At 41.8% G+C, this 24385-nt stretch overlaps 1 protein-coding gene across 33 annotated transcripts in view; it reads left to right on the forward strand.

Annotated features, from left to right (window-relative positions):
• The window catches only part of nrxn1 (neurexin 1), a 1413544-nt gene that overhangs the window by 566965 nt on the left and 822194 nt on the right, over positions 1–24385 (forward strand). The window lies entirely within an intron of this gene.

Raw genomic sequence — 24385 nt, forward strand, 5'->3', positions numbered from 1 at the left:
AAGATTAGAAGTTGTTCAGCCAGAGCTGAACACACTTTTTGGCATCTGAATACAATGGTGTCTGTCTTGCACTTCTTATGTGTGGAGGTGGTGGTGGAAACAGGGCCGCGATGTGTATGCTCTTTCCTTGACCCCACCATACTTGTTGCATGCCAGTTTTTTCAACTAATTGTTTTATTTCTGACTGCCAATTCTCAAAATTAGGAAATATATCTTGTTACTTTTCCTAACACCTAAAGTATTTTAGCCGTACGTGACATTTCTTCTTCGTTAATTAATTTTGTTCCAAATGTGTGCTGATGATATATTTAATTAGTTATACGGAATATCTAAAGAATACAGTTAACAATTATGTAGGGGGCCTTAAAGTTAATGGAGCAGTTTAAACATTTATTTAGCAGAATACCATTAACCCAGCTAGTTTATTTTCATTACCTCATAACAAAATTTATTGCTGTAGTGACTTAATGGAGTGATATAATTAGTACTACAGATGGGCAGGTATGAATCTAGCTCAGTTACGTGTGTAACGTCAATGATACAGCTTGACTGTGGGTAATACCATATTACAGAAAAACATGAGAGAAAAAAAACAGATTTTCTTTTCCCCATCGTAACTACATTTCAAATTTATGGAAACAAAATGTTGGTACACAGTGCTCCAAATACACTGATAGTAACACGGTCTTTGTTTCCCAATTCTTCCCACAATGCGAAATGCTGCTACTTTCAGGATGAAAAGAAGCTCAAAGTGGCCTTCTTATAAAAACATCTTTGAACAGCTGCCACTGGAGTACAATTGGTGTAAATCAGAGGGTACAAATGATCTGTGCCCCTCTTAAGTGTTAGTAGCAGAATTTGGCCCATCAAATCTACTCCGCCCTTCAAACATGGCTGATCTATCTCTCCCTTCTAACCCCATTCTCCTGCCTTCTCCCCATAACCCCTGTACTAATCAAGAATCTATCTATTTCTGCCTTAAAAATATCCATTGCCTTGGCCTCTTCAGCCTTCTGTGGCATAGAATTCCACAGATTCACCACCCTTTGACTAAATAAATTCCTCCTCATCTCCTTCCTGAAGGAACATCCTATAATTCTGAGGCTATGACTTCTGGTCCTAGATTCTCTCACGAGTGGAAACATCATCTCCACATCCATTCTATCCAAGCATTTCACCATTCGGTACGTTTCAATTAGGTCCCCCCTCATTCTTCTAAAGAGAGTACAGGCCCAGTGCCGTCAAACATCATCATATGTTAACCCACTCATTCCTGGGATCATTCTTGTAAACCTCCTCTGGACCCTCTCCATAGCCAGCAATGTGTATCAACCAAGAAGTTGGTTAATGGTCAAGCTCTAATAATCACTAGTTGAACTAGAGTATAGTGCAATATAAATAAAAAGAAACAATAGATATTACTTGTCTTTATCAGTCAAGAGTATTGAGTCTAGAGGTTGTGAGGTCATGTTGCAGTTGTATAAGACGTTGGTGAGAGCACATTTACAGTATTGTGTTCAGTTCTGGGCACTATGAAAGATATTGTCAAGCTTGAAAGGGCTCAAAGAAGATCTACGAGGTAAAGGAGACCGTGCCTTAGCGGTTGCAGCTCCTAGACTGTGGAACAGCATCCCTCTTCCCACCAGAACTGCCCCCTCGATCGACTCCTTTAAGTCTAGACTAAAAACCTACCTGTACTCCCAAGCCTTTCGTGACATCCTCTGAGCGAGGGCTATATGTATATATGTATGTAGTTTGTTTGTTTATACTATTCTTATAACAAATGTAAAGCACTTTGGCCAACGAGAGTTTTTTTTAAATGTGCTATATAAATAAATGTGACTTGACTAGGACTAGTGGGTCTGAGCTATACGGAGAGGTTGAGTGGGCTGGGTCTCCATTCCTTGGTGGATGAGGGGTGATCTTATTGAGGTGTATAAAATCATGAGAGGAATAGATCAGGTAGATGCACAGAATCTCTTGCCCAGAGTAGGGGATCGAGGACCAGAAGACAGGTTCAAGGTGAAGGGGAAAAGATTTAATAGGAATCTGAGGGGTAACGTTTTCACACAAAGGGTGGTGGGTGTATGGAACAAGCTACCAGAGGAGGTAGTTGAGGCTGGGACTATCCCAACGTTTAAGAAACAGTTAGACAAGTACATGGATAGGACAAGTTTGATGGGATATGGACCAAGTGCAGGCAGGTGGGACCAGTGTAGCTGGAACATGTTGGCCGGTGTTGGCAAGTTGGGCCAAAGGGCCTGTTTCCATACCACAACTCTACTGATACCAACCTTGTTCCATAATCAGATAAATAATACTACTTGTAATAATCACATGTTTTCAGCATCAGCTGAGCTTCTGTTATAGTGTAACATTGTTTCATTGAATGAACATACATCGTATACAAAAACCTATGGTTCATGTTAAGGCACAAGTTTCTCATCCCTGCTTTAGTCGAACTTCATAAGAATTCATTTTAATGGAGCTTTTCGGTTAATTACCAACATGACCATCAAGTTAAAATACATGACGCAAAAAGCAATTACAGAGATAGACGAGACTGAAATTAGTAAAACTTGAGTGATTTGTTCATGTAGCACGTACTTGAATACCTTAATCTTCCTATTTATGGAATCCTATGCAGTATGTTTAACCAGCCAGAGAGCAGCTATTTCTTTGTATCACATAAGAGGACAAGTGTATGTCTAATGCTATTTTTGTCTGTTTGAGGGTATGATTAATAGTTTTTAATGCTGGTAACAACATAAATATAGATTCCTTGCATGCCCTTTTATCAATGCTTCCTGTCACACTATTGATGGTTTGCACCTTATCTTCAAATCTATGCACGACGTGATCTCGACAAAAAGGATTCCCTTCATCATGACACCTCTGTGCAAAACCCACATACTAATTATTTAGTCTATATTTATCTTAAAGTATTAATTTGACATTTTGTCTGAATAATAGTAATTCTGCCTGCCATTTAAGCGAAATTAAGATATACATCAACCTTTTAAGGCACAACTATCCTTTATTTCCTTTATTTGATATTGCATTTCACGTACTTCTCTTTGTTGCAACAATTAATTTTAAATTCCTGAATAATTTAACTAGATCTCAAATAATAATGCCCAGCAATAAAAATAATGTGTGACACATGTGTAGATTAAATTCTGGAATGGCCTCTAAATTGTCATGAGAACTGCAAATTCATCATTTTTAGTGTGTAAAGTATAATTAAAACAAACATGGGGAGTAGATACATTATAATTATATGGAATTCATCCCTGCCTCCACCTTTGAAATCTCTTCTCAATGATTGCCATTGTATTTGTAACCATGCACTGGTTACTTCAATTGTAAAATAGTTTAAAATGTACATTTTTCCACATCAAAAAATCTCATTTATATTGTGGTAACTTGAGAAGGTTTGAAAAAACATTCTACACTTTCTTTTCCACAATAGTTCTCAAAAGAGGCCTCTTTTTTTGGATTTATTACATACAAAAACCTGCAATTGGAATATCTCAATAGTCTGAACATTAATACCACAACTGGCAAGATAATTAAGTGGAATGTTGATGGAAATATTTTAGGTTGAAACATTGGAATATGATCTGTTGCCTTTTTCTAGCTGCTCAGTTTTGTAATATTTCTGGGAGATAGAACCTTCCTTATTATAATTAAATCCAGGTCCCACAGTACAAATGCAAGTCTGATTTGTATTTATTATTTGCAGTACCTAATTTCCTAGCTTTGGATAATTGCTAGTAAAAATAAAATAAAACGTGTCAATTCTTTGGTTTCCTCCCACAACACAAAAACATGCGATTAGTTTCTGCAAGTCATCCATGTTGTAGGTGTGTTTAAGGCGAATTGGGGGTGTGGATGGGCTTGTGAGAGTTAGTAGATTGTAGGAAATCAGAGGGGAATGAGATTTTTGGGAATTATTTGAGCTGAGATCGTCACTTATATTGTACGGAAAATACACTTGTGCAATTCACTTGTTAGAAGGAGGAATTCAGGTGGATAGTGCAAAATGTTTTGCACGGTTGGTGCTGATTGAGGATAGTGGAGGGTGAATGCAGAAGCAGAAATCAGAGGTGGCAGGGGATAAAATGGTAAACATTCTAACATGGGCACAACCTACACGGTGAACAGTAGGGCTCTAGGCAGTGATGTAAAGCAGATGGATGGCACATTGGCGTTCATCAGTTGGAGCATTGAGTATAGAAGTTGGGAGGCCATGTTGTAGTTGCATAAGACATTGGTGAGGCAACATTTAGAGTATTGTGTTCAGTTTTGGGCAATACAGAATATTATAGAAAAGATGTTAAGTTGGAAAGGATGCAGAGAAGATTTACAAGGATGTTGTCAGGACTTGAGGCCCTGAGCTTTCAGGAGAGGTTGAGCAGCCATGGACTCTATTCCTTGGAGCACAGGAGGACGAGGGGTGATCTTATAGAGATTTACAAAATCATGAGAGGAATAGATTGGGTAGATGCATAGAGTCTCTTGCCCAGAATAGGGGAGTCGAGAACCAGAGGACATAGGTTTAAAGTAAGGGGGGAAAGATTCAATAGGAAACTGAATGGTAACTTTTTCAAGTAAAGGGTGGTAGGTGTATTGAACAAGCTGCCGGAGGAGGTAGTTGAGGCAGGTACTATCACACCGTTTATGAAACATTTCAACAGGTTCATGAATAGGACAAGTTTGGAGGGATATGGGCCAAATGCAGGCAGGTGGGACTAGTGTAGATGGGAGATAAACACAAAAAGCTGGAGTAACTCAGCGGGACAGGCAGCATCTCTGGAGAGAAGGAATGGGTGATGTTTTGGGTCGAGGCCCTTCTTCACTGTAGATGGGACATGTTGGCCAGTGTGGGCAACTTTGGCCAAAGGGCCAGTTTTCACACTGCAAGACTCTATGACTATGATTATATTCCAAGGAGATGAAAGATGGCAATCGGCAGCCAATGTGTTTGTATTATGAAACTGGATGACTTCATAACATGGTCGATTTGGTTTAAAGACCTTGGGAATTACATGCTGATTTTTTGTTTACTTCATCAATATCATAGGTGTTAATTTGATCTTTCAAAATGAATATACCTACTCTAAGTTGGATCTTTGGAGGCTTAGGTGGCCCTTTATTAGCGAAAAAAGTTAAATCTAGCTCGATAAGCAATTTCTAGTTCTAGGTTCTTTGCAGTCCCTTGTCCTTCATTGTGAGAATAGACCAGCAGCATGATTATTGTAGCTACATTGAGATCAGATATTTGGCACTCATTATAAATTGATACACCTCTTTAACAGCAGCCACCACCACCACCACCACAACTCCCAAGTCCACATTCCCTAACGCTCAGAGATTTTTCCATGTTGAATCATATGAGATTAAAAAAATCCTCTTGCACAGAAGAATTGAGCCCTAACATGTCTTCAGAAAGTTGACACCATCCAGAACCCAACAACCTGCTTTGTTTGAACGACATCATATAGTACTTGTGTGAGGAAATACTGGAGACCTTTGGCGACTGCAAAGGAATTGTTCATATTCAAGGACTCTGCAACCAACCTAAATGAGTATGCCACTGTCTTCACATGCTTCATCAGTAAGTGTGTAAAGGACTGCGTAGTTTGGGACACAGCAATGTCATGTAAATGAAAGTAGTCATGTTTAGTATTTTGTTGCATATCCTTTGCATGCAATGACTGCTTGAAGTCTGCGATTCATGGACATCACCAGTTGCTGGGTGTCTTCTCTGGTGATGCTCTGCCAGGCCTGTATTGCTGCCATCTTTAGCTTATGCTTATTTTGGGGGCTTGCCCCCTTCAGTTTTCTCTTCAGCATATAAAATTCGGTTCAGATCGGGTGATTGACTTGGCCTCTCAAGAATTGACCAATTTTTAGCTTTGAAAAACTCCTTTGTTGCTTTAGCAGTATGTTTGGGATCATTCTCTTGCTATAGAATTAACCACTGGCCAATGAGTTTTGAGGCATTTGTTTGAACTTGAGCAGATAGAATGTGTGTACACACAGAATTCATTATGCTACTGCCATCAGCAATTGAATCATCAATGAAGATAAGAGCCAGTACCTTCAGCAGCCATATATGCCCAGGCCGTAACACTCCCACCACCATGTTTCACAGATGAGGTGGTATGCTTTGGATCTTGGGCAGTTCCTTCACTCCTCCATACTTTCCTCTTGCTATCACTGTTATATAAGTTAATCTTCATCTCATCTGTCCACAAGACGTTTTTTCCAGAACTGTGGTTGCTCTTTTACGTACTTCTTGCAAACTGTAACCTGGCCATCCTATTTTTGCAGCTAAGCAGTGGATTGCATGTTGCAGTGTAGCTTCTGTATTTCTGTTCATGAAGTTTTCTGCGGACAATGGTCATTAACAAATCCACACCTGACTCCTGAAGAGTGTTTCTGATCTGTTGGACAGGTGTTTGGAGATTTTCCTTTATTATGGAGAGAATTCTTCTGTCATCAGCTGTGGAGGTCTTCCTTGGCCTGCCAGTCCATTTGCGATTAGTAAGCTCACCAGTGCTCTCTTTCTTCTTAATGATGTTCCAAACAGTTGATTTTGGTAAGCCAAAGGTTTGGCTGATGTCTCTAACAGTTTTATTCTTGTTTCTCAGTCTCATAATGGCTTTTTTGACTTTAATTGGGACCACTTTGGTCCTCGTGCTGATAAACAGCAATAACGTTTCCAAAGGTGATGAAAAGACTGGAGGAAAGACTAGGTGCTGAGAGTTCTCTTATACCTGCATTAAGAAGGCAATTAATCACACCTGAACAATTACAAACACCTGTGAAGCCATATGTCCCAAACATTATGGTGCCCTGAAATGGGGGGACTATGTGTAAACACAGCTGTAATTTCTACATGGTGAAACCAAAATGTATAAAAATGGCCTTTTATAAAACGTGACAATGTGCACTTTAACCATATGTGATTTATTCTATTTCAATTGTTGAGTACAAAGGCAAATAAATAAATGATGGGTCTTTGTTCCAAACATTATGGAGGGCACTGCATGTCAAACTCCTATTCATTGGCTATAACTTTGCTATTAACATGATAAATACCAACCAACTTCCTCTCCTTCCCTCTTCAACTGGATCATTGACTTCCTGACTCATAGATCGCAATCAGTGCAGGAAGCAACCAAGACATATTCCACAAAGATTCTCAACACAGGTGACCCACAAGCATGTATTCTCAGCCTCCACTGTAACTCGGTACATCTGATAATAAGAAACTAATACCAATGTATTGACTCCTTCCTCCTGAGGAACACTGACTACATTTACATGGTGGACTGCAACAACTTACCAAATCTTTGTCAACAATTACATTCAGCACCCAGAAAGAAAAGATGAACAGGCACATGGAAGTGCCAATTTTAAAGTTTGTGTCCAAATTGTGCCTATCTTGACATTACACAATCTTCACTCTTATTGGATAAAAAATAATTCAGAATATCCTGCTTGACATTAGGTGTGCTCCTGTAAATATACTCCTAAAGCTTACCCCCTAGTCTAGTTCAGTAAAAAAAAAGCGACTCAAGCACTGAACCAACTAATCTTTATTTTTAGAACAAACACAAATTCCCTTATACAATACCTAACCACCGCGGGATCGATCCTTGTCTCTGCCTGGCCAAGCCCTTCAGCCTCGTGCAAGCAGACATTGCCCAAAAGGTCATGCAGTCCCAAGTGCCCTTCCAGAAGATCGACACCGATCTAAATGGGGGCTACCTTTTATAGGTTCACTAACCTTGAGGGGACGAACTACATAGAGGTGGTTCCCCTTACAATCCAATCATACATATCAATTAAAACAATACATTATTGACAGTTCCCCAATCCAATTACAGAGTCTTAAACAATGTTTCTTACAGAAGCTTCTGGAAGGAAGTCAGGTTAACTGAATAATGCAACATTTACCCTGGAACATAAAACAATTCTGCCAGGGCTTAACACTCTGGCCAATCAACAAACAGCAGGGTAACTGTCTTGCAACATTATTTACATTATTTACAATCCCTTTGCAATCAAACTCATGCATTTACAATACGTTGGAGTTCCTCTGCAAGATTCTCATACATACTAACAATTACAAAGATACTTGGACCTTCCTTATCTGAGGTATTGATCTGGGACATAGACTTGCCGGCACCAGTAAGCAGCCTGTGGCTTCTTACACAGAAATGGCTAACGGGCCTAGTAGATGCATGAATCCACTGCTTTATTTTGTCTCTATTTTAGCTCTATTTTAGCCAGGATTTACAGATTCGTAAATTTTGCGCTTCCCCAGTTTCCTCTCTAGTTTCCCAGAGTATCCTCAGATATATCTGATGCAGCCCGGGAGATTTGTCAACCTACATACGCATCAGGACTTTCAGCACCTCTTCGACTGTAATACTGACTGCTCTCAAGACACTTCCAGTGATTAGACAATAGACAATAGGTGCAGGAGTAGGCCATTCAGCCCTTTGAGCTAGCACTGCCATTTAATGTGATCATGGCTGATCATTCCCAATCAGTACCGCGTTCCTGCCTTCTCCCCATATCCCCTGACTCCACCGTTTTTAAGAGCCCCATCTAGCTCTCTCTTGAAAGTATCCAGAGAACCGACCTCCATCGCCCTCTGAGGCAGAGAATTCTACAAACTTACAACTCTCTGAGAATGAGTGTTTCCTCATCTCTGTTCTAAATAGCTTAGCCCTTATTCTTAAACTCTGGCCCCTGGTTCTGGACTCCCCCAACATCGGGAACATGTTTCCTGCCTCTAGCGGGTCCAAACCCTTAATAATCTTATATGTTTCAATAAGATCTCCTCTCATCCTTCTAAACTCCAGAGTGTACAAGCCCAGCCGCTCCATTCTCTCAGCATATGACAGTCCTGCCATCCCGGGAATTAACCTTGTAAACCTACGCTGCACTCCCTCAATAGCAAGAATGTCCTTCCTCAAATTAGGGGTTGAAAATTGCACACAATACTCCAGGTGTGGTCTCACTAGGGCTCTGTACAACTGCAGAAACCCTGTCATGTTATAGCTGGTAATTAGCAGATGATGGGACAAATACCAGAGATGCAAAGACAAAAAGTGTGAGCTAAGCACAGAAGGGTGTGAATTGTGAAGCCAGAAGAAGGAATAGAGGTGGAAGGGGCGGGACAAGTTTGAAGAGGAGAAATGGGTGTGAATCCAGGAAAATGCAGGGAAGAAAAGGGTAGGAAAAAGGGAGAGGGGGAGAAGGTGGGAGGCATTGGTATTTGGTATTATTTAAAGTAGGATACTTCAATGTTCATCCCATTATATTGTAATCGATCTCCGGGTTGTTAACCATTTTAGCCCCCTCTCACATTGCCAGAGTGGACCACAGAAAAACTGGAGAACAGCACCTCATATTCTGCTTGGGTAGCTTATAATCCAACTGTATGAACATTGAATCCCCCAACTATAGGTTACTAAACCACCCCCCCCCCCTCCCCCTGGACACACCACCCCTGCACCCCATCTGGACTTGCATATTCCCCCCTACCCTAACTCTTCCTCGAGGTTCACAATTTGCAACTCTGCAATCCTTTTCTCTCTTTTCACCTCTGGCCTTTGGTCAACCATATGCCTATGAGAAACATCCCTCACCTGTAACCACCTATTACCAGCCAGTGTTTGTCCTGCCCCATCTGCTTCCCTGCTTCCCCTCCCCCCCCGCCCACACACACTCACACACACACACAATCAGTCTGAAGTAAGGTCCCAACCTGAAACATCGCATATCCATGTTCTCCAGAGATGCTGTTTTACCCTGAGTTACTCCAGCACTTTGAATCACTTTTTTGACAATTATCATGTTTAAATTATGTTCTTTTTTCGTTAAAAACAATTTTCTCCACAAAGTAAGTGAGCAATCAAAATTTCAATAGTGTAATTTCAAAGGGATTAAACCAACGGTAGAGAGACACAAATTGTCCTGAAACTTGCAGCTAATGGTAGCATGTAATTTATTGGTGATAAGCTGCTTGCCTATTTCTGTCGTAGCAAACATGTGCACTGTTAATGATCGTTAGCTTTTCAGCAATATTTTGCAATGTTGCAAAAAGGTAATGGAAGTTTCATGGTTGAGAAAATAGACAATAGACAATAGGTGCAGGAGTAGGCCATTCGGTCCTTCGAGTCAGCACCACCATTAAATATGATCATGGCTGATCATCCACAATCAGTACCCCGTTCCTGCCTTCTCCCCATATCCCCTGACTCCGCTATCTTTAAGAGCCCTATCTAGCTCTCTCTTGAAAGTATCCAGAGAACCGCCCTCTGAGGCAGAGAATTCCACAGACTCATACATCTGTGTGAAAAAGTGTTTCCTCATCTCCGTACAGTGGCCCCTGGTTCTGGAATCCCCCAACATCGGGAATATGTTTCCTGCCTCTGGCGGGTCCAAACCCTTAATAATCTTACATGTTTCAGTAAGATGCCCTCTCATCCTTCTAAACTCCGTAATATACAAGCCCAGCCGCTCCATTCTCTCAGCATATGACAGTCCCGCCATCCCGGGAATTAACCTTGTATACCTATGCTGCACTTCCTCAGTAGCAAGAATGTTCTTCCTCAAATTAGGGGACCAAAACTGTACACAATACTCCAGCTGTGATCTCACTAGGGGCCTGTACAACTGCAGAAGGACCTCTTTGCCCTTATACTCAACTGCTCTTGTTATAAAGGCCAACATGCCATTTGCTTTCTTCACTGCTTGCTGTCCCTGCATGCTTACTTTCATTGACTGATGTACAAGGACCCCCTGATCCCATTGTACCTACCCTTTTCCCCAACTTGACGCCATTTAGATAGTAATCTGCCTTCCTGTTTTTGCTACCAAAGTGGATAACCTCACATTTAACCACATTAAACTTCATCTGCCATGCATCTGCCCACTCACCTGTCCAAGTCACCCTGCATTCTCATAGCATCCTCCTCATAGTTCACACTGCCACCCAGCTTTGTGTCATCTGCAAATTTGATAATGTTACTTTGAATCCCTTTATCTAAATAATTAATGTATAATGTAAATAGCTGCGGTCCCAGCACCGAGCCTTGCGGTACCCCACTAGTCACTGCCTGCCATTCTGAAAGGGACCGGTTAAGCCATACTCTTTGTTTCCTGTCTGCCAACCAATTTTCTATCCATGTCAGCACTCTACCCCCATATCATGTTCCCTAATTTTGCCCACTAATCTCCTATGTGGGACCTTATCAAATACTTATCAAAGGTACACTACATCCACTGGTTCTCCCTTGTCCATTTTCCAAGTTACATCCTCAAAAAATTCCATAAGATTAGTCAAGCATGATTTCTTCTTCGTAAATCCATGCTGACTCGGACCGATCCTGTTACTGCAATCCAAATGTGCCGCTATTTCATCTTTTATGATTGACTCCAGCAACTTCCCCACCACTGATGTCAGGCTATCTGGTCTATAAAATGCATGGCCAAATCCATAAAGAAAAAAATATGGTGCAGTAATTTACTTTCCATTCCCTTGCAGATTCTCATCTACAAAATAAGTGGCAATGCTTCTGGTTATGATTAAGAAGAAAGCATAGGAAGACTTTGCATAATTAGAGGCATGTAAAATTACTCTTTCCTGTCTTCATGCTGATACTCAAATTAGCCTCCAGTTAATTGTAGTAACCTGTGCCTCACTTATGAATTCAGGGCATGAAATTGCCCTACTAATATTTGTAAAACACTGAATCAGTTAACAATAAATTTAAACTTAGGTGTGTTCGCATGACAATGTATAGAAGAGAAATGAAAGAACCCTTGGAAATTAATTGTATTCCTGACTATTGACCAAAGGAGGAATCAGTTATTATTTCCGTAAGGCTAAAGTTGTGGAGAATCTACTAATATGATTGTCCACTAACATATTGCAGATTTCCTTCAGAAAGCTAATGGGTGGGAATACAAATGGTGGATAAAGTTTGAGGCCCTAACAAAAAGTGAGCATTTGGTGATGGGGAAGTATATCACTTGCTGGAGTCACTATTTGTGAGGAGATTTGGTGTATGAAAGGACGGCAAACATTGAGTTCAAAGCTTTTTTGTGAGCTTTAGATGAACATTTTTGTTCACAAGAAACCTTAAAAAATAAATTTCAATTTTTATTTAGGGGTCCTTAGAAAAATAACTAGAGTGAATTTGTCAGACCTTCTCCCAGTTAATTGCTCAACTGAGACAACAGACCTTTATAGAAAGAAATGGGCTTAGGGATACTTAAGAGATATTATTGAAAATAGGTAATGTCAGAGGCATGTCATGTATAACAGAATAGAGACCTCCAGAATAATTGTTTTTTTAAAGCCTGTGTTATCCCAAAAATAAAATAATCCATATTTGTTAAATCTTATTTATTGTCATACCTAAATTCCAGTCATACTTTAAAGTAACACAATTTGAACTTCTCTGATGACTGATAATTTGCTTTAAATATTTCCCTTGTTGTCAGACATTTCTACCTCTCATGATTACTTTCATCGCTGTTTAATTAATCCAGTGTTTTCCATACCTCTCACAGGCTCATTAGTGAATACATAGCAAGGCATATACCTAATGCATGTGATATCCTTAAACCTTGGTGTGAGTGCTTTTAGGGTAGATATCCACTGTGTATGTTGTGTCTTGCCCAAGTGGAACAATCTACACTCAAATGGCTGACACAGCAGTTAACCTGTTGCTGCATAGCTCCAGCTGTCCAAATTCAATCACAATCATTTTTTTTAACCTTTGAAGACTTTAATAAACATTAAAAAGGTTGACATGTAATAGGTTAAGCAAATGTTGTCATTTCAGAATTACAAATGTGAGTTTTAAAATCTGAAGGATTCAAAATAGTTATGTACTTCAACTGCAACAACATTTTCCTTTTAAGCCTAACCCAAATTTTTGTACTGGTGAGCAAAAATAAACTGGCTGTCTTATATTAGTTACAAACATACAATGCTTACTGTGAATAAACTTAACATTGTTTGATAATCTGCATTAGACTGCAACTCAAAGCTGTAAATTATAAATGACTACAAAATAAATGCTTCCTATTATTTAGGATTCTATTGCAACCTCTATGACTGGATCATTAACAACCTGGTAGAGGACAAGCGTCATGGGTTTTTTGGCTTGTGTGTGGCAACATTCAAACCTCCAAGCCCTCAGATAATTCATGTTTCAGACTCCCAATCGATTCTACTATTCTGCTCAAAACACCATTACAAAAATTATCACCGGGCCTCGAACTTTGATGGAGGTGAGGTCAGGGGTTAACTCAACCCATTGTTCTACCTCCATTTGTTCTTTAGTCAATGATTTTTTATAGCTACTGCATCAAATCTTGCCAGGCCAATACTCATCACCTAGTTTATCAGTAGCATCACCAGGAAGGGGTGTGTTGGTGCTGTCAACCTCTACTTCATCTTCAGGAAATGTTTTTTTTTAAACCTTCATCTGCCTTGAGTCTGTCCTCGGGGCCAGTGGTCCTTTGCTTTGCCTGGTTGCCCCTGTCCTGGGCAGATGCAAGCTCTTGGATGCATACTGCTGTTCGCTCTTCCAACCTCCTCAGCTTTCAGCTTCCCCTTGGCTTGCTCGGGATTCCCAGTTCCTCGCTTCCTCCCTCCCTCGGGCTCTCTCTCATCCTCAGCCGGGTTCAGGCTTCTCCTCGGCTTTGCTCTCGTGAACGTTGACAATGATGGTTACTTTCTGTGCTGAATTTGCATTTCTCCCCGTTACCAAATGAGTTTCCTCCAAGTGCTGCAGCTTCTCCTCTCACCCCAAAGACATGCTGATCATTTAATTTGTGACTATAAATTGCTCCTGTTTGGTGGTGGAAGCAGAATCGGAGGTGGGCAGGGATGTTCAATAGCAAATAATGTTTCATTGTCAAATGCAGGGGTTCCAGAACAACGGGTTTCTTACTTGATTACTCCAGACACAGTGAAAGCAACAAAGCAACTAATAAGTATACAATAAATTATCAGACATTCCAGGTAACCAGTCTATGAGAGTGTAAGCTAAAGTATGTACTGCAAGATTCATGGTGCAAAGTCAAGAGCAGTTTGCTGTGATTAGAATTGTGTGACATAGTTGAAGAGCCAGGTTGATGAAAAGGTGCAGTTCTTCAATCTGGAAATAATGGTTCTCAGACTCCTGTATCTTCTTCCTAATAGTGACAGCGAGATGAGAATACGGACAGGGTGGTGTTTAGTTTAGTTTATTTTATGTTAGAGATACAGTGCAGAAACAGGCCCTTCAGTCCACCGAGTCCGCACCGGTCAGCGATGCCCACACACTAACGCTACCCTACACACACAAGGGACAATTTACAGTTATACCAAGCCAATCAACCTACAAACCTGTATGTCCTTGGTGTCTCGGAGAATATCTCGGAGAATATCTCGGAGAAAACCCACACGGTCACGGGGAGAATGTATGAACTCCGGACAAACAGCACCCATAGTCAGGATCGAACCTGGCTCTTTGGAGCTGTAAGCATTGTAATGCAGCAACTCTACCGCTGCGCCACCATGGCGCCCCAAATGTTTTCGATTTTATAAGACTACACTTCTGGTCGATACTTTTTATAGTGGGTGTCAGCAACCAAGATGGACTGAACAATGTCCACCACTTTCTGCAGCCTCCTTCATTCTCAAGCATTCAAATTATCAAGTCAAGCCATAATGCAACCAGGCAGTAACCTCTCAACCTGGAGATGTTTCATGGATATTCAGCAACATGCCAAATCTCAAACCTTTGAGGAAGGAAACATTTTGGTGACCTTTCTTGTAATTGTATCGGTACTGGGCCCCGGTCAGATCATCAAAGAGATGCACATCCAGGGACTTGAAACTATTGACCCTGTGCACCACTGCTCACTGATAAGGCAGGCAATTCTTCTCTTGCCCTTCCCTTCCTGAAGTCAACAACTAGCTCCTTAATCTTGCTAATGTTGAGAGCAAAATTATTGTCATGGCACCAGTGAACCAGGTTATTCAACTCCCTTCTGTACTCTGACTTGTCATAACCGGATATTCATTCAATGATGGTGGTGTAGTCGGCGAATTTAACAATGGCATTGGAACTGTGTCTGCCTACATGGTCCTCAGTATAGAGAGGGTAGAGCAGAAGGCTGAGCACATAGCCCTGAGATTCTCCTGTGTTTCAGGTTGTGAGCTAGAGTAATTACCTTTTTGTTATGATGGAGTTGCTGATGTACTGCTGATGAGGAAATTAGGATCCGGTTGCATGGGAAATAACAGAGACCTAGTTCCCTGAGTTTGATGATGAGTAGAGAAAGGATGATGGTGTTGAACACCAAGCTGTAATCGCAAACAAACAAGCCTGATGTATGTGCATCCGTTACCCCAGTAGACCATTGAGATCACATCTATTTTTGTTTGTTATGGTGGTAGGCAAATTAAAATGAGTTCAGATTATTATGAAGGCAGGAGTTGATTTGAGTCATAACTGACCTCTTTTAGCACATTATTACAATGGACATGAGTGCCACCAGTCGGTAGACATTATTGCATATGTCTTATTCTTCTTGGGCACGTTATTATGGATGCCCTTTTAAAACTGTTGGGGATCTTGGACCATAGTTATGAGACGTTGAATGTGGCGGCAAAGATAGTTGGGCCATGCAAGTTTTAAGAGTGCATCTAGGTACACTCTCAGCATCGAACCCTTTCTGAGGGATCATCCTCATGAAGGATATCCTGATATCAGCCTCAGAGACTGAGATCACACTATCGTCAGGGAGTGGATGCTCGTGAAGATACATTGTTGTTCTGCCTTTTGAACCGAGCCTGGAAAGCATTGTGCTCATCCATGAGTGATGCATTGCTGTCAATTAAATTATTTGTTTTCTCCTTATAGGAAGTGATGGCATGCAAGCCCTGCCATAATTGTGGATAGATTGCATAAACCTCCAGTTTAGAGTGGAAATGTTTCTTCGTGTTCTACATGACATTCTTGAGGTTGCAGCTGTACAACTTGTACGACTTCTGATCACCTGACTTGAACGCCACAGATCTGATGGATTGTGGACCTCCTGGGTCATACATGGCTTCTAGTTAGAGAATGCTCTTGGTGGGACATAGATACATAGATACATAGAAAATAGGTGCAGGAGTAGGCCATTCGGCCCTTCGAGCCTGCACCGCCATTCAATATGATCATGGCTGATCATTCAACTCAGTATCCCGTACCTGCCTTCTCTCCATACCCCCTGGTCCCTTTAGCCACAAGGGCCACATCTAACTCCCTCTTAAATATAGCCAATGAACTGGCCTCAACTACCCTCTGTGGCAGAGAGTTCCAGAGATTCACCACTCTCTGTGTGAAAAAGTTTCTTCTCATCTCGATCCTAAAGGATTTCCCCCTTAACCTTAAGCTGTGACCCCTTGTCCTGGAAGGACACACTTCTTTACACATTTCCTCATGAAGTTGGTAACAACTGTGGCATTCTTGTTGAGGTCAGTTGCCAAGTCCTTGATCAATACCCAATCTATCAAAAAAGAGCATAGAAACATAGAAAATAGGTGCAGGAGTAGGCCATTCGGCCCTTCGAACCTGCACCACCTTTCAATATGATCATGGCTGATCATCCAACTCAGTATCCTGTACCTGACTTCTTTCCATGCCCCCTGAGCAGTTGTGGAGTAGCTCCTCTGCATCCTCCTCGACATTCATCCTCGGCAAAATTAAAGATTGAGTTGGCATTGTAGCTGGCCGCACAGTCATGGATTTGCTGGGAGTAGAGTGAGGGATTCAGAAGCACCAGTGTTGAGGGTCAGGGTGGTGGAAATATTACGACCAAGTGTAACTAACTGAGGTCTGCAGGTCAGGAGATCCAGGAGCCAGTTGCAGATCCTCCAATGCCAAGGTCTAGAGGTTTTGAAATAAGTTTATTCAGGCTGAAAGCTGAGCTCTAAAAACATCCTTAAAAATAAGGAAATTGCGAATGGTGTAGAAAGAGAAAACTGACATGGGTGCGGAGCATTGCCAATATTTCAAAGCATTTCGATATTGTCAATGTTAGAGCTACTGGGTAATAGTCATTGACACGCCATTGTACCTTTGTTGGGGATTGGAAAGATTGATATTTGCTTGAAGCAGATGGGGTGAGAAGTCTGTTGAAATGAGAGGTTGAAGATACCGGTGAAGACTATGGCTTGTTGCTTGGTGCATATTTTAAGAATCTGTCCAGAGATTCCATCTGTTACAGCTGCTTTCCTAGATTTTTCCCTTGTGAAAACAGTTCTGACTTCTCCACCGAGATACCTGTATTGGACACAGCCAGTGTGGGGATGGGAGACCTGTCTGGATAGAACTTTGCCTGGTCAGACCAAGCATAAACGGCATTGAACACAGCTAGTAGAGTTGTGTCATTGCCAGAGAGCTGATTCTGGCTTGTGGTCATTGTAATGGTAATTGTAATTGTAATTAATTTATTAGCCAAGTATGTAAAAACATACAAGGAATTTGATTTTCCGTACAGTCATACCAAAAAAAGCAGCGAGACACACAACTACATAAAAATGATCATAAACTTCCACCACTGTGATGGAAGGTAATAACGTATTATCTTCTTCCCTCCTTTTCTCCCGCGGTCGGGGGAGTCGAACCATCTGCAGTCGGGACGATCGAAGCTCCCGCACCCGGCGATCAAAGCCCCCGCGTTGTGGCAATCGAAGCTCCCTCAATCAGGGTGGTCGAAACTCTTGCGGTTGAATCTCCCGAAGTCGATCCCTAACCAAGGGAACGTGAGGTCCACAACGTTCAGTCCACAGGCTCCCACGTGGAGCTCCTGAAGTTGATCCTCAGCAAAGGGACGGCAGTGCGGACGGAGATATGATACGGAAAAAGTTGCATCTCCGTCGAGGAAAGAGATAATAAAAGGTTTCCTGCACCCCCCCTCCCACCCACCTATCTCCCACATAATACAAAACTAAACATACACTAAAACATACATTTAACAACTGACTAAAAACGGCAAAATAAGAAAAGGACGAGACAGACTATTGGCGAGACTGCCATCGTACAGCGCCACCCGGTGGAACCACAGTGGTATTCAGGCCCTACAATAGTCGTGTGGCAATCGGTTTATTGAATTGTGCCTCCATCGTCTTTTGGACTTCTCTCTTGGCATCTCTGATAGCCTTGTGGAGATCATACTTAGCCATCTTGTACATTTTGGAATCATCCTTCATGAAAGCCGTATATTTGGATTTAGCAGAGAGTGAATTCCCCCTGTTCATCCAAGATTTTTTTTTTCAGAATAGATTCTATTTGGCTTTGGCGAAACGCTGTCGTCAATGTATTTCTTGATGAAACCAGTGATGACTGAGTTGTATTCATTTAGGCTGGATAAAGTGATCTTCAACACTTTCCAATCCACTAGCTCGAGGCAATCATGAAGTCAACCCTCAGCTTTCTCAAACAACTCCCTTTGTTGGAACCTCACACTTCAAACTCTGTGTGCAAGGCAGCAGGAAGAACAACGATAGATGGTGAAATGAGGGCACGTAATGAAGTTAAAGACACATTTGATAACACTGTGGCAGTGGTCAGGATTGTTAACACCCTGATTTGCATCATGGCCTGGTTCGGAACCTTGAAGGTCCAGGAGTGGAAAAGACTGCAAAAAGTTGTGACCCTTGCCCAGTCCATCACCGGCTCTGAACTCCCCACCATCAAAGGGATTTATCGGTCGCTGTATCAAAAAGGCAGCCAACATCATCAGAGACCCACACCATCCTGGCTACACACTCATTTCACCCCTGGCATTGGGAAGAAGGTACAGGAGCCTGAAAACTAACATTCAGGTTCAGGAACCACTTCTTCCCAATAGCCATCAGTACAACACTACAACTTCAGATAAGCTCTGAACAACAATAGACTATTATTATTATTACCATTGCACTACTATTGGGGGTTTTTTGAGTATGTGTGAAGTGTATGTGTGTGTATATAAATATATATAACATTTTGTTACATTACAGCCTTATTTTAAAATGAATTAAATTCATTTTTTTAACATCAATCTACACACAATACCCCAGAATGAAGAAGCGAAAACAGGTGTTTAGAAATTTTTGCAAATAATTAAAAAGATATAACTGAAATATCACATTTACCTAAGCATTCAGACCCTTTGCTATGACACTCAAAATTGAGCTTAGGTTCATCCTATTTCCACTGATTATCCTTGAGATGTTTCTACAACTTGATTGGAGTCCATTTAAATTAAATTGAATTGACATGATTTGAAAAGGCTCACACCTGTCTATATAAGGTCCCACAGTTTACAGTGTATGTCAGAGCAAAAACCAAGCCATGAAGACGAAGGAATAGTTCGTAGACCTCCGAGACAGGATTGTGTCGACACACATATCTGGGGAAGGGTTCAAAACAATTTCTGCAGCATTGCAGGTCCCGAAGATCACAGTGGCCTCCGTTATTCTTAATTGGAAGAACTTTGGAACCACCAGAACTCTTCATAGAGCTGGCCGCCCGACCAAACCAAGCAATCTGGGGAAAAGGGCCTTGGTCAGGGAGGTGATTAAGAACCCTGTGGTCACTCTGACAGAGCTTCAGAGTACCTCTGTGTAGATGGGAGAACCTTCCAGAAGGACAACTATATCTGTAGCACTCCATCAATTAAGCCTTTATGGCAGTGGCCAGATGAAAGCCACTCTTCAGTAAAAGCCACATGACAGCCCACGTGGTGTTTGCTAAAAGGCACCTAAAGGGATGTTTTTCAGCGGCAGGAACTGGGAGATTAGTCAGGATTGAGGGAAAGATGAACGGAGCAAAGTACAGAGAGATCTTTGATTAAAAACCTGCTCCAGAGCATTCTGGACCTCAGACTGAGGCAGAGGTTCACCTTCCAACAGGACAACGACCCTAAGCACACAGCCAAGACAACGTGGCTTCGTGACAAGTCTGTGAATGTCTTTGAGTGGCCCAATCAGAGCCTGGACTTGAATCGGATCGAACATCTCTGGAGTGACCTGAAAATAGCTGTGCATCGACGCTCCCCATCCAACCTGACAGAGTTTGAGAGGATATGCAAAGAATGGGAGAACTTACCCAAATACAGGTGTGCCAAGCTTGTAGCATCATACCCAAGAAGACTTGAGGCTGGAATCGCTGCCAAAGGTGCCTCAACAAAGTACTGAGCAAAGGGTCTGAATACTTATGAAAATGTCATATTTCAGTTATTTATTTTTAATTACTTTGCAAAAATCTCTAAACACCTGTTTTTGCTTCTTCTTTCTGGGCTATTGTGTGTAGATTGTTGTTTAAAAAAATGATTTAATCAATTTTAAAATAAAGCCGTAACGTAACAAAATGTGGATAAAATGAAGGGGTCTGAATACTTTCTGAATGCACTATATGTATGTATGTGTGTGTGTGTGTGTACTTGTGAGTATGTGTATATATATATATACACACTGAACTTTTTTTTTTCTCGGGTATCATATTGTTTACAGTGTACTGTGTTTACATATTCTGTTGTGCTGCAGCAAGTAAGAAATTCATTGTTCTGTCTGGGACATATGACAATAAAACACTCTTGACTCCTGACATGCTGATGATATGAGGGGAATATGTGCCTGAAGTTAGCTTGGTCATTGTCACCAATGATGATGAATAGGGCATCAGAGTTTGCTGCCCCAAGAATGGACGACATCGTATAATTCATCCAGTTCCACCTAACTTGGCATTGGCTTTGGGATGTATGTAGACAACCAACAGGATGATAGAGGTGAACTCCTTCAGTAGATAAAAAGGACACCATTTTATGAACAGTTGTTCCTGGTCAGGGGAGCAGAATTGAGCTAAGACCGTCACATCAATGCTCTATGAAGCATTGCCACAAAAGCAGATGACGCAGCCTTTCCCCTTGTCTGAGGATTCCATACAGCCTGTGCAATAAATAGAGAAACCATCAAGATGTATAGCAGGGTGAGATGAGTCAGGGGTGGGCCATGCTTCAGTCAAACAAAAAACATAGTTGTAGCAGTCCTTGATCTACTTTTGAAACAACAGCCTTGCACTAAGCTCATTAACATTGTTCTTGAGTGATTGACCATTAACAGGACGTACGCTGGTAGGGCAAAATCCATGTGGTTTCTGGAGCATCTGGAGCCCTCTTCACCTGACTGCCCACTCCCTTGTTCAATGCTCACAGCTGTGGATAGTATTGAGTCTAATAAATGTCAGCAGTTCCAAAAGTTGTTTTTGCAATAGCTGTGATTAACAGGAGACATTCAGTGCTGGAATTAATGACCTAATAGACAAATGCTACAATGTATAGCCAATAAGGAGAAACAATCATAAAATACTTTTTAAACTGTTCTATGCAGAGATGTATGCAAAATACTGTCACTACCCAATGGCATTTTACAGGGGGGTGCCTTTAATTCCTTTATTATTGTCTTATCCCTGTTTCCTATTGAGCACAGATTTTACGTTTTGCCTCCATGTCAGCTGCTATTATTTAATATTACCTTTCTTAAAATATTGTTGTTCTATTCAGGTCCAATTTTATTAATCCTCTTGGGAAAACCCACCTGAGGTCTTTTGTATTTGGGAACTAATGCTCCATTGCCGATCTCTCTCACATCCCAAACACACTCTTTCATTTCTCACAATAGAATTTGAGAAGGAGAAGGTTAAATCGGAAGTGTCAGTGATGCAGTTGAACAAAGGGGATTATGAAGGCATGAGAGAGGAGCTGGCCAAGGTAGACCGGAAAGGGATAATAGCAGGAATGACGGTGGAACAGCAATGGCAGGAATTTCTGGGCATAATCCAGAAGACACAGGATCATTTCATTCCAAATGGGAAGAAAGATTCTAAGGGGAGTAGGAGGCAACCGTGGCTGACAAGAGAAGTTAGGGATAGAATAAAACTAAAAGAAAAGTTGTATAACACAGAAAAGAGTAGCCTGAAGCCAGAGGATTGGGAAACTTTCATAGGACAACAGAAGGAAACAAAACGGGCAATACAGGCTGAAAAGATTAAGTACGAAGGGAAGCTGGCCAGGAATATAAAGAAGGACAGTAAAAGCTTCTTTAGATATGTTAAGGGAAAAAGAGTAGCAAAGTCAAATGTGGGTCCCTTGAAGGCAGACACGGGTGGAATTATTATGGGGAACAAGGAAATGGCAGAAGAGTTGAACAGGTACTTTGGATCTGTCTTCACTAAGGAAGACTCAAAAAAATCTCCCAGAAGTACTGGAGGACAGAGGATATAAGGGGATCGAGGAACTGAAAGAAATTTTCATTAGGCGAGAAATAGTATTGGGTAGGCTAATGGGACTGAAGGATGACAAATCCCCAGGGCCTAATGGACTGCATCCCAGGGTCCTCAGGGAGGTGGCTCTAGAAATAGTGGACGCATTGGTGATCATTTTTCAATGTTCAATAGATTCAGGATTAGTTCCTGTGGATTGGAGGATAGCTAATGTTATCCCACTTTTCAAGAAAGGAGCGAGAGAGAAAACGAGGAATTACAGACCAATTAGTCTGACTTCGGTGGTGGGAAAGCTGCTGGAGTCAATTATTAAAGAGGCAATAATGGGGCATTTGGATAGCAGTAAAAGGATTAGTCCTAGTCAGCATGGAAAATCATGCTTGACTTGTCTTCTGGAATTTTTTGAGGATGTGACAAGTAAAATGGATGAAGGGGAGCCAGTGGATGTATATCTAGACTTTCAGAAAGCCTTTGATAAGGTCCAGCACGGGAGACTGGTGACTAAAATTGGAGCACATGGTATTCGGGGTAGGGTGTTGACGTGGATAGAAAATTGGTTGGCAGACAGGAATAGAGTAGGAGTGAACAGGCCCTTTTCAGAATGGCAGGCAGTGGCGAGTGGAAGGCTCGGTGTTGGGGCCGCAACTGTTTACCATATATATCAATGATTTGGAAGAGGGAATTAGGAGCAACACTAGCAAGTTTGCAGATGACACAAAGCTGAGTGGCAGTGTGAACTGTGAAGAGGATGTTAGGAGGTTGCAGGATGATTTGGACAGGTTGAGTGAGTGGGCAGATGTGTGGCAGATGCAGTATAATATAGATAAATGTGAGGTTATCCACTTTGGTGTCAAAAACAAGGGGGCAGATTATTATCTCAATGGGGTTAGGTTAGGTCAGGGGGACGTACAGCGAGACCTGGGTGTCCTTGTACACCGGTCACTGAAAGTTGGCGTGCAGGTACAGCAGGCAGTGAAGAAAGCTAATGTAATGTTGGCCTTCATAAGAAGCGGATTTCAGTATAGGAGTAGAGAGGTTCTTCTGCAGTTGTATTGGGCTCTGGTAAGACCACATCTGGAGTATTGCGTACAGTTTTGGTCTCCTAATTTGAGGCAGTGCAGCGTAGGTTCACAAGATTGAACCCTGGGATGGCGGGACTGTCATATGAGGAAAGATTGAAAAGATTAGGCTTGTATTCACTGGAGTTTAGAAGGATGAGGGGGTGATCTTATAGAAACATATAACATTATAAAAGGACTGGACAAGCTAGATGCAGGAAAAATGTTCCCAATGTTGGGCGAGTCCAGAACCAGGGGCCAGTGGCGGACTGGCCAGGGTGTCAACTTGCCCGATGGCAAGTGGGCCCCTGATGAAGTGGGCCCCCTATATTAAGTTGGTCCCTGATGAAGTGGGCCCCCTTTGTCTCCTGCCAACCAATATTTTTAGACCCAGTCTGCCACTGCCTGGGGCCACAGTCTTAGAATAAAGGGGAGACTGAGGTGAGAAAAAACTTTTTCACACAGAGAGTTGTGAATTTGTGGAATTCACTGCCACAGAGGGCAGTGGAGGCCAAATCACCGGATGGATTTAAGAGAGTTAGATAGAGCTCTATGGGCTAGTGGAATCCAGGGATATGTGGAGAAGGCAGGCACGGGTTATTGATTGGGGATGATCAGCCATGATCACAGTGAATGTCGGTGCTGGCTTGAAGGGCCGAATGGCCTCCTCCTGCACCTATTTTCTATGTTTCTATGTAACTCCTTAATCAAATCTGAAAACATGTCAGCCGCTGTGTACATACTGGATATTAGCTAAATGGAGAGATTGGACAAACTTGAATAGTGTTCTCCAGACCTTTGGAGGCTGAGAGGAGACCTGGAAGAAGTCATTAATTTATGAGAGGCATAGATAGGGCGATCACGATGGTGCAGCGGTAGAGATGCTTACCGTGAATGCAGCACCGGAGAACGGGGTTCGATCCCGACTATGGGTCTGTACGGAGTTTGTACGTTCTCCCCGTGACCTGCATGGGTTTTCTC

This window comes from Amblyraja radiata, chromosome 8 (genome assembly GCF_010909765.2).
Source record: "Amblyraja radiata isolate CabotCenter1 chromosome 8, sAmbRad1.1.pri, whole genome shotgun sequence".
In the NCBI taxonomy this organism is placed as follows: domain Eukaryota; kingdom Metazoa; phylum Chordata; class Chondrichthyes; order Rajiformes; family Rajidae; genus Amblyraja; species Amblyraja radiata.